The sequence below is a fragment of the Palaemon carinicauda genome, chromosome 25, assembly GCF_036898095.1.
Source record: "Palaemon carinicauda isolate YSFRI2023 chromosome 25, ASM3689809v2, whole genome shotgun sequence".
Taxonomy (NCBI): domain Eukaryota; kingdom Metazoa; phylum Arthropoda; class Malacostraca; order Decapoda; family Palaemonidae; genus Palaemon; species Palaemon carinicauda.
Window position 1 is genome coordinate 90,353,268 of NC_090749.1, and position 19,664 is coordinate 90,372,931.

The window sequence follows — 19,664 nt, forward strand, 5'->3', positions numbered from 1 at the left end:
ATCAACATAAATAACTACAGGGGCACTCAGCCGAGAGCATGCCTTTGCCACGCAAAGCATTCATACTTCATTCATAACTCCAATGCGTAATTGTACTTCAACGTATTTTCTTAAAAAATCTAATGACTTTGTCCTTGGGTCGTACCCAACATTATTATTATTATCAAATGCTAAGCTACTACCCTAGTTGGAAAAGCAGGATGCTATAAGCCCAGGGGCCCCAACAGGGAAAATAGCCCAGTGAGGAAAGGAAACAAGGAAAAATAAAATATCTCAAGAACAGGAACATTGAAATAAATATTTCCCATATAAACAATAAAAACTTTAACAAAACAAGAGGAAGAGAAGTTAGACAGAATAGTGAGCCCGAGTGTACCCTCAAGCAAGGGAACTCTAACCCAAGACAGTGGAAGACCATAGTACAGAGGCTATGGCACTAACCAAAACTAGAGAACAATGGATTGATTTTGGAGTGTCCTTCTCCTAGAAGAGCTGCCAACCAGAGTTAAAGAGTCTCTTCTACCCTACCCAAGAGGAAAGTAGCCACTGAACAATTACAGTGCTGTAATTAACCCCTTGAGTGGAGAAGAATTATTTGGTAATCTCAGTGTTGTCAGGTGTATGAGGACAGAGGAGAATCTGTAAAGAATAGGCCAGACTATGTCCACCATCATTCGTTGAAATTGTTCAGTAGTTTTTCCATAATGTTGTTCACGTAAAAAATAAACTAACACAATATTTGCGATGTACTTAGCATTGCGATTATTTTTGAAGTACCGCTGCGTACTTGTACTTCGATATACTTTATCTAAAATGTTACAGATTCATCCTTGGGTCATACAAAACTTGACTACCAAGTTTGGCCAAAATTGGTATGACAGTTTTTGTGTAAAGTTGCTTACATACAAACAAACAGACAGGAGTGACTGCATAACCTTCGCAAAATTCTGAAGGCCATTCATCTGCGAGAAATTCTATTTACCAACATCTGAGTTACATCATTCAACCATAAGCATCGAAAAAGCAGTACTGTACTTATTCAATTGAAAGAAATTATATACATGTATAAAAATCGTCTTGGGTTAGAGTTCTCTTGCTTGGGGGTACACTCAAGCTCACTATTCTATCTTATTTCTCTTCCTCTTGTTTTCTTAAAGTTTTTAAAGGAAATATTTATCTTAATGTTGTTACTCTTCTTCAAATATTTTATTTTCCTTTCCTCACTGGGTATTTCCCCTGTTGGAGCCCTTGGGCTTAGAGCATCTTGCTTTTCCAACTAGGGTTGTAGCTTAGCAAGTAATAATAATAATAATAATAATAATAATAATAATTTCTTTTTGTCATCCGAGATTTACTAACTCACAGAAAAGGTTCCTATGGCATACAGTATTATTATTCAATGGCCGCCAATATACCCGTAAGGGAAGGCATCATGCAGAGCGGCCGAGACTAATAACAAACAAAATTATAAAATTAACGTGTGTCGCTACCTAGAATTATGAAAAACAGACAATTATAATACTCAACTTGGGAGTAGGGATCTCCTAAACGAATGACATCTTCATAAACACCGAAACACAAAGCTACGAAAGCAACGTGTCCGAATCTCACTAGTGCTAGAAAAGGAATGAGGGAAGAAGCGTGGGTAGTGGTAGGGGTGGGGTGGGGGGGGGGGGGGGGGTAGTCATAGTAGAGGGCAGTAGTTGGATATAGAATGGCACCTCGTAGTATCGGGGGATATTGGGGAAGGAGAGGACTAATTGGTAAGGGACCTCTGGTAGTGGTTCTAACACGCCCCAGTTGTTATACCGACACTCTATTGGAGTGAGCGAACTGGTTATATTTCTGGCATTCCATGCAAATTTTTCTCTGGTATATTTAGCAGTATTTATACCTTAGAAATGGTGCTATAAGGAGCATTTCACGGAGCAACACAGGTCGAGCCCAAAAAAAAAACATTTATTATTACCATTCCTTTTCTGTACTGCATTCTACTTTTTATTATTCATTTAGCTATAAATTTCTTATCACATCGATCAAAACCATAAACCCCATGCATTTCAAGTAACCCCTTTCTTTTTTAAATGAGATTTTTTCACCTTTCTATAGATGTCTCTTTCCAGCTATTCTCTCAAGTGTCAACTACTGCACTGCAATCGTTCAGTGGCTACTTTCCTATTGGTAAGGGTAGAAGAGACTCTCTAGCTATGGTAAGTAGCTCTTCTAGAAGGACACTCCAAAATCAAACCATTGTTCTCCAGTCTTGGATAGTGCCATAGCCTGTGTGCCATGGTCTTCCACTGTCCTGGGGTAGAGTTCTCTTGCTTGAGAGTGCACCCATAAACACTATTCTATTTGTTTCCTGACTGAGCTATTCTTCCCTAATGGAGTCCTTGGGCTTACAGCATCCTGCTTTTCCAACTAGGGTTGTGACTTAGCTGGTGGTAATACTACGGCTATTCAGATAAACTAGTCTTCCTCCTTTGCCCAATATTCTTGAACATTAAAAACCAGAGGAATTACAGATGAGGGAGAAATTATACATAAAACAAGCCTCTTCGGACCTTTCTAGCTATTAAAATAGCACTACCAAGGAACATGTTGAGAACTGCCTCAATAATAGCCCTACTGTCATCACTAACCTGATCTTAAATGAACTGCTCATAAGTTTTGTAACTGTTGCTTTCCCATCAACCCATGCCGACTGACTTCAGGGCCCTGACCTTATCTGCTGCCCATCCAAAGTTTCACTTGAAAATGGGGAACTAAACTATATAATCTTCGCACTGACAAATAGATTCAAGTCCTGGACGACTTAAAGGGAGATATTTCTTCATCACACTGTTAAAAAGAAAGAAAAAAAAATATTTGTAAAGGTATGATGGTATGAAAACTGTACTGTATATACGCAGCAAACACAATTTGACCTATATCTATAGTGTACTTTTCTGTACTAAACCATTGAGCAGTAACCTCTACGTGGAGTCAGACATACAGATTTTTTTTTCACAGCTCCCTTGAATTCTAGGCAATTTCAGCCTAGATCTTCATTTCAACAGGTTTCACAAGGACCTAATGAGTCTTTCCATTTGTTGTCCCCCCTACCAAACTCTTTCCAGTCTAATTCTTCTTTCCTTCTTTTGTCATATGTCTGATTCAAGCTCTTGACTTATAACAAATCAAAAGCTAATGGTCATGTGTGTGTGTGTGTGTGTGTGGGGGGGGGGGGTGGAATGCAGACAAGGGGAAGTGTGGTGAAGCACAACTGAAAATAATATGGACGACATATATATTCCAAAAATTGAGGTGATTAGGAAATTGGATAAGTCAATGAAGTGGTTCAAATGTAATTAAGCGGTGAATCACTCATATAATGGCTCAGAAAGCAAGGTAGAGAAGGGTCATGTTATTGAAGAGAACTGTAACATAACTCGTTCATTTGAATCACATATAATTTATCAAAATACCGTTTGAAAAGACATAAGGATGATATACCTTTTCCACGTACAGTACTAGAAGATTTTATATGAAGGAGTTAACGTACTTCAAATGCTGTACCTTTTCCTTGGAGCTTCTCTTCAGATAAACCTTTCTGTGATCCGCCTTATACACTTCCCCCTTGTTGATGCACCTGCCTCCAGTCTGACCAGTGGCGACGAAGCGCGACATCCCCAGAGCCTGGCGTATGGCGTCGTACATTTTCGATGTCATGGCAAAAGCTCCTGAAATTGTCATGGAGATTATCAACACATAATACAGTACAGTAATCAATAAAATCCAATGTATTAAATACAGTAATATATCTAAACATGTACTAGAGCAATGTATAAGCATAATGAATATCAACAACATCAGAGTAAACATTTTTTTTAAACAAAATTGATTTTCTAATAGAAAATTTTCATTTTACAATTACTTTAGCTTATTTTTATGTGCAATTCCATTTCAGACGCGTTCCCCTCGGTATCTGCACGACATCGATGCCTCCAGTAGCAGTACTGTAAAAGGCATTTCCTACAGAGCCTCACATTGAATGGCTAGAACTCGATAGTATTTATACTAGGTTTTAAATGAATTTGTCTAACCCAGATTGAAAATGAAAAATTTAAAAATTTGTATTTTCCTAATTATACAAACCTGAGTTCTTTACTCACAGGAGAAGGATAACATCGAAGCTGGGATACGGCAGTTAAAACTTTTAACCCTTTTATCCCCAAAGGACGTACTGGTACGTTTCAATTAACTCATCCCTTTACCCCCATGGACGTACCGGTACGCTCTTGCAAAAAACTGCTATTTTTTTTTTTTTGCATATTTTTGATAATTTTTCGAGAAACTTCAGGCATTTTCCCAGAGAATGAGACCAACGTGACCTCTCTATGATGAAAATTAAGGCTGTTAGAGCAATTTATAAAAAATATACTGCAAAATGTGCTTGAAAAAAAAAAATAACCCCTGGGGGTTAAGGGTTAGAAAGTTCCACATAGCCTGGGGTAAAAGGGTTAACGAGGTATAAACACCCGGAAGGTAATTACCCTGAAAGGTTGTCTCCCCTTTAACAAACTGTGACCTCAATTAGCTGCGGAAGGTAGTTACCCTGAAAGGTTGTCTCCCCTTTAGCAAACTGTAACCTCAATTAGCTGCGGAAGGTAGTTACCGTGAAAGGTTGTCTCCCCTTTAGCAAACTGTGACCTCAATTAGCTGCGGAAGGTAGTTACCCTGAAAGGTTGTCTCCCCTTTAGCAAACTGTGACCTCAATTAGCTGCGGAAGGTAGTTACCCTGAAAAGTTGTCTCCCCTTTAGCAAACTGTGAACTCAATTAGCTGCGGAAGGTAGTTACCGTGAAAGGTTGTCTCCCCTTTAGCAAACTGTGAACTCAATTAGCTGCGGAAGGTAGTTACCGTGAAAGGTTGTCTCCCCTTTAGCAAACTGTGACCTCAATTAGCTGCGGAAGGTAGTTACCCTGAAAGATTGTCTCCCCTTTAGCAAACTGTGACCTCAATTAGCTGCGGAAGGTAGTTACCGTGAAAGGTTGTCTCCCCTTTAGCAAACTGTGACCTCAATTAGCTGCGGAAGGTAGTTACCCTGAAAGGTTGTCTCCCCTTTAGCAAACTGTGACCTCAATTAGCTGCGGAAGGTAGTTACCCTGAAAAGTTGTCTCCCCTTTAGCAAACTGTAACCTCAATTAGATTGCAGCCGGCAGAAGAGGCGGGGGCTTTCCCACCACTACCCAGTATCTACCGCCTACTGCTAACATCTATTTGTACGTTTTTAACTGCCAAGTTCATTATTAAAAAACGAAGGTTAGTGATTGCCTTGGAAAAACTACAGGTTTCCACCAGTCCTCTTTATCAAAATCATTCAAATCTCCTTAAAATACATCATTTAATAGTCTCTTGTTTTCTCCATGTCATTGTACTATTGTATAGTTTTACCATAAATTGTCATCGACGCAGAGGCACATGTATATAGAAGGTCCAAACTTACAAATATTTGGTGAAACAAACAAACACAAATCTAACTGAAAATAAGAAAGATAAGATAGAGAAATACTGATAAAAAATATCATATCCTTGGATACGGTAAAAAAAAAAAACATTTACAATAACCTGATATCTATTTCATATGAAACCTACTTACACTGCCGTATTCTAAGTTAGACATAATACATACAGGTGGCCGCTATCGTACATACACCCCAGGCCAAAATGTAATGAAAATAGACTCAATAACAGCTTCTTGGTACCAATTAAGCTCAAGGGGTGTATGTACAATAGCAGCCTCCTGTATTATTATGCCTTAGTTGGAATACGGCAGTGTAAAGGGGGTGGCATGGGACGTTAACTCCCCCCGCCACCACCCAGTTAGCTAAGTAGGTAAGGACACGGCTTGTAGGTTAGATTAGGGGGGAAAGTTTAAGTACGTTGATGTCCATTTTTAACGAACCTGTGAGGAACTGGCCACTGATGTACAAAGGCTCCAAGTTCAAGTTTAGGACCTTCTGTATGTTGCAATCTCGCTTCCTAACCCGGTCTAATCCACAATATCTTTGCTTGTTTAGGTATCGCGCTTCTGTATCCCACTTACCTAACCTAATCTAGGACGGATGGAAGTACTTTCTGAGAGTGATTCGCGGAATCTCCGTAAAGCGTAAAAAGTATTATCACAAATGAAAAACTTACTTGACCAGAATTTCATGTTACTACCAATAAAAGCTAGTTATAAATACTAAGGTACAGCTTAATTCCTAGGTCCTAGTTAATATTGATTTTCAATAGCAAATATCTAAATTCCGAAATAGCTTAGGGTAGCCTAGGCTAGTCTTGGCCTTCACCCAATTATAGCTATTAAATAAAATTATACTGTATATCTACAGGAAATTGTTTCGTAAAACATGTATAATATATATTCATTACTTATAAATATCTATATTTAATTTAAAAGTCTCAGTTCAATTTAAAAACACGTTATGTCTGTAGGAAGCGCCTCCAATAACATGCGAGAAATCGTGTTTCAATATCGGTTAATATCTCAATATATAATTAAGCTTTCAAGCTTTTAATTAATATAATGACACCTATAACATTGAATAAAGCTTTAGCTTCATTTATTTTAATTTGACATACTTACCGAACGAAGTTAAATGAAGATAAACATGATAGAGTTCCTAAACAGACAGACATGGTTGCCACTGTGCATTACCACTGGATTATCGTACATGACCATTAAAATTGTCGTTTTGTAACCAAATTCATCGTATACACTTTCAACATAATTATTAAGGAATTACATGATTGAATTATTCCAAACTATTTTAGTATAAATGTTTAATTAAACACATACACACACATATGTATAAACCTAATGTATGTATCATAGATCAAACCGGACCTAAAAGAATCGCACATGTATGATCATTATCGTACAGCTGACACCTCTGCGGTCTTGTTTACAAGACATCCTCTTCTACTTCTTGGGGCGAGAATTGAGAATCCGGGTCTAGGGAATTTTCAAAATTATCCTCAATTTTACCTAAAAAAAAAAAAAGCAATAATCATACACAGTAACTCTGTGTGGAAACGTATTTAGCAAAGTTATAAGATTATCCATACCATTTTTTATGATTTGTGTGAAAATATATCAGATTATTGTCTAAAATTGCTACTAATATTACGGTCCATCAAGCATTTGACTATCTATAAGATTGCTTGATTGATAGAAAATGCTGTGTAAAAAGATTGGAAACTCTCATTCATTATATGAATAATTAAACAGAGGGAGTTTACTGGACCCAGTTTTATTGTGTATCTATGTTATTAGTCTATCAGAAGTACTAAAGGAGCATGAAGGGAAGTTTAAACTATTTACAGACGATATACAATTTTAATGAAAATGTGGACAAGCTGACAAAGGTTATGGAATTAATTAAGTTAACATTTCAAACACTGATGGACCCAAACATGAGAAAATGACATATGCTGACAAAGGAAAAAATCTATTAGTATTAAATTTGTAGATTATATACAATTTTACTGAAAAAGTGGACAAGCTGATAAAGATTATGGAAGCAATTAAGTTAACACGTCAAACACTGATGGACCCAAAAGTATAGAAAATTATATATACTGATAAAGTCAAGGGAAAAAATCTACTCGTAATTAGATAAACTAGAATCACTAAAAGGGAATATGATGTTGAACATGCACTGAAGATCAAACCAGTTCTCAATACGAGGTCAACTTCAAATGGAATTGCTGGTGAAAAGGTCAACGAGGAAGAAGTAAACAAAGTTCAAACTATGGTGGCCAACACAGAGATGATAACAATGGGAAAATTAAACCCTAAAATAATGATTATGCAATGTATACGATGATGAAGATGAAGTGATAAATTCTTTTATTTTAAAGTGTTACCTGGGCCAGATTTTAATTATAGAAGAGAATATAAGGGTGCTACTATAGCGTGAGGTCTACCACACTATAGCGTGAGATCTACCTCTCGTTAGTACTATAGCGTGAGGTCTACTGCTGAGTTATTCGTCCCTCATAGATAAAACACATTTCATTCATTTGTTTAAGCAATAAACACTTCATTTAAACATATCTTAGAAATGACTTAAATAGATCATTGGATTTCTAATTACATTAAAAAAAGGAGTAAAGGTAAAAATAAACATGTTATCATATATTTCCATACATTTATTCTAGCGATACACTCTTCGTACATCAAACATGTTATCATATATTTCCACACTTTTATTCTAGCGATACACACTTCGTACATCTTCTAAGAATGACACAAATAGATCTGCTTCTTGAACTGTATTAAAGAGATTGTGCTCTCTTAAAAAGGCGAGTGCTGCTTCTTCTGTCAGAATGACTCTTCTATAAAAACTCCTTCAGCAACATTTTTAGTATCCTCAATCGATGATATCTCTTTTAGGCCGAGGGAAAAACTGATTTAGGAGCTGTGGGACGCTGGTCACGCGGTAGACCTCACCCTCAACCTGGGTAGGCGACATATGGCGGTAGACCTCACACTATAGTAGTACCGAATATAAGTCTGGTATTCAAGAAAAGTGTTGCAGGTGCCACATAATCACCTATCCCTCACAAAGGTAAGGACATTTTAGAAAAAAAAAAGATTGCAAGTTCAAGACTAATGACAAATAGAATATATTAACTACACTAAGTTGAACAAACCTTGTGATTATATATTGAATTTAAGAAATTGCAAAGCAAATGATTTGGAATTGAAGAAATTGGTATAAAATACGGACCTTGGGACACTATGAAAATATTTAATATGTTATAAAAACAATTCATATTGAATGATAAATGATAAATATCTCGTTCAAGAAGAAACTGAGGACTTTCTTGTTCTCTTAAGTGTTACAATAATGTGGGTTTGACAATAAACGCCAGTTTTGTGGTGTGATATGCAAAGTACCTAAGATTGTATACAATAAACTGATTTTATAGGACCTATAGAGAGTAGAGTTCCTCTATACGATGGGAACAGAAAATCAGTCAGAGTGAATTAAGTAAACTTTCTTATTACAAGGATTGACTACTGCAACTCCATTTACTAAAAGCCATCCAAAGTGCAACTTGGGAAATCAAAAAACAATAAACAGAGGAGTATGACTGATAAAAGGTGCCCCACCCCGAGAAGGATCACCCCTATACTAATTGATTTACACTGGCTGCCTATTAAAGCCAGAATAGAGTTTAGAATATGTACGATAACCCATCAAGTTATAAGAACCGGACGTCCAAAATATCTAAGAGAATTGGTACATATCGTAAAGCCAATGAGTCGTGTTGACACGAGAATAGTTACAGATGGTTTCAAATCATTAGAACTTAGATATACGTCTGCTGTAGATTCTAGATCCTTTTAAATATACGGCCACGAGATTATATAATAAGCTTCCACTAGACATTCGAAAGACGGAAGACATTAAGGCTTTCAAGAGGAAACTGAAGAAGTCTTTCTTGTTCTCGAAGTCTTTCGATAGTGTAAATTTGGCAATAAACGAGCTATGGGAGATGAAATACATACGATGAATGATACTGTGTGATCAATGTTGTTACAGTTATGTATCATTGTAATAATGTACTGTAATTTCAAGTGTTACATGTACTGCGCAACATTGCATCATATTGCATGAATAAAACGTCATGCTTTGTGTATAAGTGAAATGATTTATTTTGATATTAGGATTCAAGCATTTATTAGTCACCGCAAAGATAGGATGTAATTCTTTATAATTTAGAACTGGAGTAGGATTTGAGTCTTTTGGGAGCGATGCTCTTTTGTTGTTTAACAATGTTTTGGTTTTGTCAGATTGTTTATAACGCTCCACAGTCCACACCAAAGTATATAGTCTTTGGTCCACACACACACACTTGGGAGTTGCCTGTCGTAGAGCAATGTTGTCACAAGATTTATTAAAGTTGTATTTTAAGAATACAACTTGGTCAAAAACTATTAAAACCTTCTAATTGACTGAACTGTCCCTATTATAGACTTGAATTCTGCTCTCTCTCTCTCTCTCTCTCTCTCTCTCTCTCTCTCTCTCTCTCTCTCTCATGTTGGAGCCCTTGTAGGGCTTGTTGTATTTGGGCCATAAGCCCCTCAGTTTGAGGCATAGCCTCCTCAATTTTCTCGTAAAACTCAAAAATAAACTCCGGGAGAAAGGAAACGACCTTCTCCGTTTTCTCTTTATTCGGATTCTACCCTCTACTACAGATTCAAACAAGGGCTTGGGGGAGCACGCAGGTCCCATGGTTCCTTTTTGTAGAAAACTTCACATAAAAAAATAGATAACATTGTGATACAGACAAGACAAATCCATTTAACCAGTAATTTATAAATTTATCACTTTTATTCTCTTTAAAGCTTCCCCAAAGGTAAGAAAAAATACAAATATGTGACGAAAACGGGAGAGGGGAAGTCCCGGCTCCCATCCACTCGGGAAATTAATACAGTTTTCACAATATAATCACAATTCACATGGATTACTCTTTATAATTGTAATGACCCAATCATAATAACATATCAACCTTTCAAATAAACATATTTTTCAATAAATCAACTATTTCGATAATGTCAACAAACCTGGGTGCGTTCTCATTGGACAAACACTACACTTACCAGCGTAAACGAACGTTGGGTGCGTTTTCATAGGACAAACAAACCAACATTTAACATCCTCCCCACCATAGGAGTGTCTCAACACTCCTATCATCATCAGAGCCTTCCAAGGCTATCTCATTACCTTAATCTACAAGTCAAGTTTAATAGGAACCTTAATAGGTCTTCCCTTTCGGGACTTACCAACATTAGACACTAAGGGTGATTCTACAGGCTCCTGTCTAAGATTCTCAAGTCTCTCCTCCTGGGAATTACTACCCATTTCACCCTTCAAATCTGTTATTTCTAGATTATACAAATTTTGCACAGGTCTGGATATAAATCCACGTTTGGTTTTAACCTCAACACTTCTAACAACCCCATCTTTTCCAGGATACAACTTAGTAATAACTCCAAGAGGCCACCTTAACCTTGGCACCCGTTCATCCTTTACTAGTACAACAGAACCCTCTTTAAGGTTACAATTTGGCTTGAACCCCTTCACCATACAAGGCAGGTTTCTAAGATACTCAGTCCGCCATATTCTCCAAAATTTGTCTAACTGACCCAGACGCACAGCTTCTCTTACACACAAATCCTTTGAGGATACACCACAGTCTGGATCATCTACTAACTCTAACTGAAAACCTGCAGAACGGCCAATTAGGAAATGGGAAGGGGTAAGAGGATTTGCGATATCAGGTTCCTCACCTACAAATGTCAAGGGTCTAGAATTAATACAAGCTTCCACCTCATGAAGTGTAGTCTCTAATTCACTCTTGGACAAAGAATTAGTGCCCAATGTTTTCCTGTGCAACTTTCACAGATCTAATGAGGCGTTCCCACCAGCCTCCCCACCAAGGAGCATTAGGTACAATAAACTTCCATTGGGGCGTCAACGAGCCATAATGTTCTCTTAACAGGTTGGAGACACTCACAAAGGTTCTAGCATTGTCAGAGTAGAACACTGTTGGAACACCCCGTCTAGCTACAAACCGTCTAATGGCCAAATTACAATCAACAACCGAAAGAGACTCGGTGAGCTCTAAATGAACAGCTCGAATGACAGCACAGGTAAAAAGAAGTATATACAATTTCTTGGATGGAAAATCAATACAAAATAAAGGACCAGCAAAATCCAGACCTGTAACCGTGAATGGAGGAGCCGACTTAACTCTCAACTCGGGAAGTGGCCCCACAGGCTGGGAACAAGCCGAGGCATCACAACGCCGACAAGCCACACATTCTCGACAAACCTTCTTTGCAATCTGACGAAGGCGAATGATCCAGTAACTGTTTCGTAAAGTGGATACAAGTGTAGCAACACCAGCATGCTTGAGCAACCTATGCTGGAAACGAACTAACAGTAAAGCAATGTGGGTACCAGGAATTATTATAGGGTGCTTACTCTCAAAACTCAAGTCTGCATTCTCTAAGCGCCCCTTTATTCTCAGTAGCCCATCCTCATCTAGGTAAGGATCAAGTTTAATCAAGGAAGAACCCCTTGGAAGGGGGAGAGATCTACTCAGAGCATTTACTTCCTTTGCAAAGGCCTCTCGTTGCACAAAGTACAGCAGTTGTACCTTAGCCTTCGTCAATTCTCCATAGGTTAAAGGTCCACTTAATTTGCGGGACGAAGGTCTGCAATTCCCAACAAATCTCAGTACCCAACCTACTACATTAAGGGCCTTTGTAAAGGAACTCCATCGGGTGAATTCAAATAAGGGCGGCTCATCTTCAACTGCAACACAAACTGTGTCAGTATCACATATCTCTTCTGAAGGAATGTCCGCCCCCCTGCCTTCCTGATGAGGGAGCGGGGAGGAACAGAGCCAAGGAGGACCCTTCAGCCAAATATCAGACTGCAAAAGCTGCTCAGCAAAAACACCTCGAGATACAAGATCCGCTGGGTTGTCCTTGCCTGGACAATGCTGCCAACATGAAGGAGGTGTCAAATGTTGAATCTCAACAACCCTGTTAGCCACAAAGGTTTTCCATCTATTGGGGTCCCCCTTTATCCAAGCTAGGGCTACTGTGGAATCCGTCCAACATTGAACAGAAACCTCTTTACCCAGCTGCAAGGCGGACGTCACAAACACAACGAGTCTAGCACATAACAGGGCTCCGAGTAATTCAAGCCTAGGAAGGGAAACCCTTTTTATAGGGGCTACCTTGCCTCTTGCAACAACCAGCGATACCTTGAATTTATCCCCCTCAGGCACTCTCACATAAACACAAGCACCATAACCCTTTTCTGAAGCATCACTAAATGCATGGAATTGAACATTAGGAATTTCCTTAAAGGGTGACTCAGAAAACAAGTACCGATCTACTCTAAATGACTCAAGCACAGAAAATCCTACAACCCATAATTTAACTCTGCCTTGCATAGCCTCGGGTAATAGCTCATCCCAATCTAAACCTAATCTCCAGATTTCTTGAAACAGTATTTTGCATGCATAACAAACGGACATATGAGCCCCAAGGGATCAAAACACCGAGCTATGAGGCTTAACACATTTCTTTTGGTACAAACAATATCTCCAAAGGGGTCCAGGTTCTCAACCTTAAAGGTAAAACAGTCAGGGGAGGATACCCAGTGGAGGCCTAGAACCTTGACACTCTCTTCACTAGAACCTTCAGTTATAGTTAAAGTCTTACAATTAGACGTACACTTTGACAATGACATACCAGCCTCCTGCAGGATACCATAGGCTTCTTCAAATCTTAAACTTGCTTCTGCGGGACTATCAGCCCCAGATAGCCAATCATCTACATATAGATTCTCATACAGTTCAGAAACCACCTCTGTGAGAGGGTATTTCTTTAAATGAAATTTTAAGGTGGCATTTAATAAAAATGGACTACTCTTATTACCAAAGGGCATTCTTATAAATCTGAAATGTTTAACATTGTTCCCCTCTTTCAACAAAAACCTATGAACATCACGGTCCTCCCTTCTTACCTTTATTTGAAGAAAAGCCTTTGTAATATCAGCTGTTAAGGCCACCCTCCACCTTCTAAATCTTAACAACACCTCAACTAAATCAGGGTTGAGTGAAGGACCACTTTCTAAACAATCATTCAGAGATACTCCATTACTGCCACGTGCAGATCCATCAAAAACAGGCCTCACCTTGGTGGTTAGGCTCCCTTCCCGTACCACAGGCCGATGAGGCAAATAAAATATAGGATACCCACCTTCCCGTTGATGGGAAGGAATTTCTTCAATAATACCCTCCTTTTCATACTCATTAAACACCTTCATATACTTTTCCTGCAGACAGGGGTTTTTACCTAACCTATTATAGAGACCTTCCAATCTTCTCAAAGCATGATGTTCATTATTGATCAAATCTAATTTCATATTCTCAGATTTCCATGGTAGGGCCACTTCATAGCGACCCTCTTTAAAACTTACCACATTCTCAAATTGAACCAAGACTGGGTCAGGGTTCATCGCCTCAGAATGTAGTTCGTTGGGTTTTATGCCAACAGACTCTAGATCCCAAAATTGACTCAAACTACACTCTTGTACATTCTCAATTGCTAACAATTGTACACTTACACCAATATTACCTTCAGACCTATTAAAGGATCCGGACAAAATCCAACCAAAAATTGTCTCCTGGGCCACAAGCCCGTCATTATACATAACCTGGTTGGGGATCATCATCTTCCAATATAAATCAAGGCCTATCAACATATCAATATGTAAATTTCGATGGGATCCATACTCATCGATCAACTTAAGGTGAGAAAAAGGTTCTAAACACTTAGGGTCCACTTTGGACCTAGATAACGGAGGACAAATTACATCAATCTCAGCAACCTTAAAACTATAGTTGTGATCATTTGCCCCTACACTCATTATTTCATAAATACTACACAAATCTGCCTTAGAGGCTTTCCCTCCACCAAAGGCAGAAAATGATAAATACTCAGAAGTCAGCCACTTAGGCTTGACCCGTTTTACCAGTTCCCTTGAAATGTAAGACCTATCTGACCCTGTATCAAACATTACAGTAGCAAATGTGATACCCTGATGGCCTACTACCCTGACTTGGGCCGTCTGCAATACACAACACCTTGAATTAACCTTGTTTTTCACCTCACAAGGTGCTACCCCCACATGGGTCACAGAATTTGACCCCTCTTGCACTCCCTCTACTACAGGGTTATTTTCACTAGCTGTTACGGAGGGTTTCGTTTTAGATCTCCGACATACAAGGGAGTTGTGATTCCCAGTCTTGCACTTTGAACACTTAGCCCAACAGGCCTTGGCATAATGGCTTTTAGATAAACACTTAAAACACAAACGCCGATTACGCACGGCTTCTTCTCTTTCTGCAAGGGGGAGCTTAGTTATACCTAAACACCTTTCACTGGGATGCAGCTTTCCACAGAATGCGCAAAACGTCTTCGAACCACTTTCTTCTGATGAAGTTTGAAGGGCAGAGGCTGAACTGGGAGTGTGCTTTTTAGTCCGTCGTTCTACACTGGGTTCCTCGGATTTTCCAAGGCTTAGTCTCTTGATAGCCTCTGCCCTCTCTCTGCCTTCCACTTCTCGTTGCAAGAACTTCAGCAATCCGTCGAGATCTCCTCTTTTCCGTCCACTACGCGACCAGTCCAACCTTATGTCATGAGGTAACAGAGCAAGGATCATAGGCACCAAGATCCGCCCGTACTGTTCACCTCCAACTCCAAGGGCCTCCAAACTGCGCACATGGCCTACTAACTCATCCTGTAATTTCCGCAAAGAGGACGTGTGAATTTCAGTCCTTGCGCTCCTAGATGAGCTAAGTTGCATTAGGGCTTGAAGGTGAGCTGATATAATGTTTTCTGGATCGCCATACCTTTCTTCTAACAACTCACAGGCTATCTTGTAATTAGCTGTTGTTTGGGTGAGGCCCTGTAGTACACCCCTAGCCTCACCCTCTAAAACAGATTGAAGATACATAAATTTGGAAACAAGAGGCATAGGCTGATCGTCCACAAGTGCCATAAATTGGTCCCAAAATGGCCGCCACTCTGTTATTTTCCCGCCAAATTTCACTAGCTGGAGTTTAGGCAATTGCACACTAAAACCCTCATTACCGACTTCACTGCCTGAATTAATATCTTCACTGGACCTATTAGCAACCAAGTTTCTGTCCTTGCCCAGCCTCTCTAAGGTAGCTGCTGCTTCAGTACGGATTTGTCTTACCTCTTTCAGAAAATGGTGGTCTTCAAGTATTCTTCTCTGGAGCTCATCAACATCCTCTATAGAATTCTGGTCTCGCTGAATTATTTCTTCCCAGTCGGCCTTCTTATTATCGTAGTCTTTTACGAGACTTGTAATTTCATGCCAGGTCGGATTACCGGCCATGGCTCTGGTCAAATCTTCTGAGGCACAACGCAGCCATATTGTTGCCTTCTCTCTCTGCAGCACTGCTCTCCTAAGTTGATTTACGTTGGGGAATCCAGTAAATTCAGCCTCGCTCTCATCTGATTCCCGGGTCTGGGCACCATGTTGTATTTGGGCCATAAGCCCCTCAGTTTGAGGCATAGCCTCCTCAATTTTCTCGTAAAACTCAAAAATAAACTCCGGGAGAAAGGAAACGACCTTCTCCGTTTTCTCTTTATTCGGATTCTACCCTCTACTACAGATTCAAACAAGGGCTTGGGGGAGCACGCAGGTCCCATGGTTCCTTTTTGTAGAAAACTTCACATAAAAAAATAGATAACATTGTGATACAGACAAGACAAATCCATTTAACCAGTAATTTATAAATTTATCACTTTTATTCTCTTTAAAGCTTCCCCAAAGGTAAGAAAAAATACAAATATGTGACGAAAACGGGAGAGGGGAAGTCCCGGCTCCCATCCACTCGGGAAATTAATACAGTTTTCACAATATAATCACAATTCACATGGATTACTCTTTATAATTGTAATGACCCAATCATAATAACATATCAACCTTTCAAATAAACATATTTTTCAATAAATCAACTATTTCGATAATGTCAACAAACCTGGGTGCGTTCTCATTGGACAAACACTACACTTACCAGCGTAAACGAACGTTGGGTGCGTTTTCATAGGACAAACAAACCAACATTTAACAGGGCTTATAGCATCCTGCTTTTTCAACTAGAATTGTTCTTTAGCTACTACTACTACTACTACTACTACTACTACTACTACTACTACTACTACTACTACTACTACTACTACTAATAATAATAATAATAATAATAATAATAATAATAATAATAATAATAATAATAGATGTCGAGCCTAAATATCCTTGATCAAAAACTTACATTAAAACTAAAAAAAGTAAAACATAAAGAAAATGCAAAGATTGTTATAAAAACAAAATCAAAATACAGTATATACTCTGGAACGTATCTGTTTAATGAAATTAATCAGCTGGTGGTATGTGGCATACAATTATGGGCAATGACGTGCCCATACCCATACGTTTGTGAGGAGGTCGCGAAGACAGGACAAACAGCTATATAACCCCTTTTTTTTTAACACCGTGACCTTTGACCTCTCTCGATAGCACTATACTTTCAGCTACTAAGTGAAGTATAACGCATACAATGAGACTGAAAGAATAGAAGAAATGATTGAAGAGAAGAAGAAGACGATGAAAAGAACTGCATAGATAATGTTTGTGACTTATGCAAAGAAGGTAATAAGGAAGTTTCGTTTTCACGGAGTTAGCAAAGGTAAGAGAACGAGATGAAAGAAGGGGGTGTGGTGTAAATTCTTAGCAGAGAGAGAGAGAGAGAGAGAGAGAGAGAGAGAGAGAGAGAGAGAGAGAGAGAGAGAGAGAGAGAGAGAGAGAGACCATTATACTTTCAATTACTACTAAGCCAAACGTAAAATAACGCATTCACTCATTCACAAAGAATTACTTTTATATATAAATGCAATTATTGCCTTTCTGTATGTCTGTCTGTGGGCAACTTTACTCAAAAATTACTGTACCGATTTGGACCAAACTTGCTAGTCACGATTCACCCAAGGATGAACCTGTAACATTTGCAGATAAGGTACATCAAAGTACATATAAGAAGAAGTACTTTGAATGCTCGTATGTTAATGTTTATTTTTTAACATTTCGCAAAAACTACTTAACCAATTTCAACCAAATTTGGTGCACATGTGGAGCATGAATAAAGGACAAATCCATTGAATTTTGAAGAAAATACATCGAAATACAATGACGTAGTGGAGTCAAGATCAAAATAAAGTCTGGTTGACGTGGAGAGGGTATGCTCTCTACTGAGTGGCCCCTCTAGTTATATCTGAAATGTCTACTGACGTAATCAGGCAGAAGAATATAAGAATATCTTTCTTGAATTATATGTTGGTCTCTAATTATTATCATCACACATTATTATCTTTATTATTTTCACTTGCTAAGCTACAACCCTAGATGGAAAAACAGGATGCTATAAGCTCAAGGGCTCCAACTGGGAAAATAGCCCAGTGAGGAAAGGAAACAAAGGAAAAATAAAATATATTAAGAACAGTAACAACATTAAAATAAATATTTCCTATATAAACTATACACACTTTAACAAAACAAGAGTCCCTTCTACACTTACCAAGAAGAAAGTAGCCACTGAACAATTACAGTGCAGTAGTTAACCCTCTTGGGTGAAGAACGAATTGCTTGGTAATCTCAGTGTTGTCAGGTGTATGAGGACAGAGGATCTGTAGAGAAGAGGCCAGACTATTCGGTGTATGCGTAGGCAAAGGGGAAAATGGGCCGTAGCCAGAGAGAGAGGGATCCAATGTAGTACTGTCTGGCCAGTCAAAGGACCCCATAACTCTCTAGCGGTAGTATCTCAAACGGGTGGTTGGTGCCCTGGCCAACCTACTGAAATATTTCTAAAATTTTCCTGCCTGAGATTTCGCAATGACAGATCAATCAATTCAATTCTATAAGTCAGACAAGAAATAGATCTTTGGGATAGAAGAGAATGTACAAAAATATCGTATCGAGTTGTGGTAAGATAAATTTCTCAAACAAAACATGTTTTGAACGTGTTATCAGACAGCTTGAAGGTTTAAAGGCCTCTCATGAATGACAGAGGCAAGGGATAGTGAGCGAGTGCCCTTAGATTGCAGGACAATGCCCTAGAGACTGATCCTCTTACACTTTATTATTATTATTATTATTATTATCATTATTATTATTATTATCATTATTATTATTATTATTATTATTATTATTATTAATTGCTGAGCTACAACCCTGGTTGAAAAAGCAGAATGCTATAAGCCCAGGGGCTCCACCAGGGAAAATAGCCCAGTGAGGAAAGGAAACAAGGAAAAGTAAAGTATCTTAAGAACAGTAACATTAAAATAAATATCTTTTATAAACTATAAAAATCTAACAAAACAAGAGGAAGAAAAAATAAGATAGAATAGTGTGCTCGAGTGTACCCTCAAGCAAGAGAACTCTACTCCAAGATCGTGGAAGGCCATGGTACAGAGGCTATGGCACTACCCAAGACTAGAGAACAATGGTTTGATTTGGGTACATTATTCTATCTTATATCTCTGCCTCTTTTTTTTTACCTTTAGTACTTTAATATTTTTATTAGTCTAGAAATATTCTATTTTAATTGTTCATTACTTCTCTTGTAGTTTATTTGTTTCCTTGTTTCCTCACTGGGCTATTTTTCCCTGTTGGAACCCTTGGGCTTATAGCATCCTGCTTTTCAAACTAGGGTTGCAGCTTAGCAAGTAATAATAATAATAATGATAATAATAACAAAAGCAGGATGCTGTAAAGCCCAAAGGTTCCAACAGGGAAAATAGCCCAGTGAGGAAAGGAAACAAGGAAATAGATAAACTAAAAGAGAAAGAGAAGTAATGAACAATTAAAATAAAACACTCCAAGAACAGAAAAAAATATATAAAGGAGGTCTTGTGTAGACCCCTGGACTCACTGATCAAAAGTAGGACTTAACAATTAACATTATCTGATGTAGACTGGCACAGGAAGGTCATGCATA

General features: G+C 38.5%; 2 long non-coding RNA genes across 2 annotated transcripts in view; one reads left to right on the forward strand and one right to left on the reverse strand.

The window, feature by feature from the left end:
- Window positions 1-6,706, reverse strand: part of LOC137619282 (uncharacterized) — a 39,144-nt gene extending 32,438 nt beyond the window's left edge. Inside the window, exons 1-2 of the long non-coding RNA XR_011039885.1 lie at window positions 6,631-6,706; window positions 3,559-3,722 (exon numbers count right to left, since the gene is read on the reverse strand). This is a non-coding gene — a long non-coding RNA (uncharacterized lncRNA). The remainder of the gene's footprint in view (window positions 1-3,558; window positions 3,723-6,630) is intronic.
- LOC137618696 (uncharacterized) overlaps window positions 1-19,664 on the forward strand; it is a 408,492-nt gene that overhangs the window by 293,362 nt on the left and 95,466 nt on the right. The window lies entirely within an intron of this gene.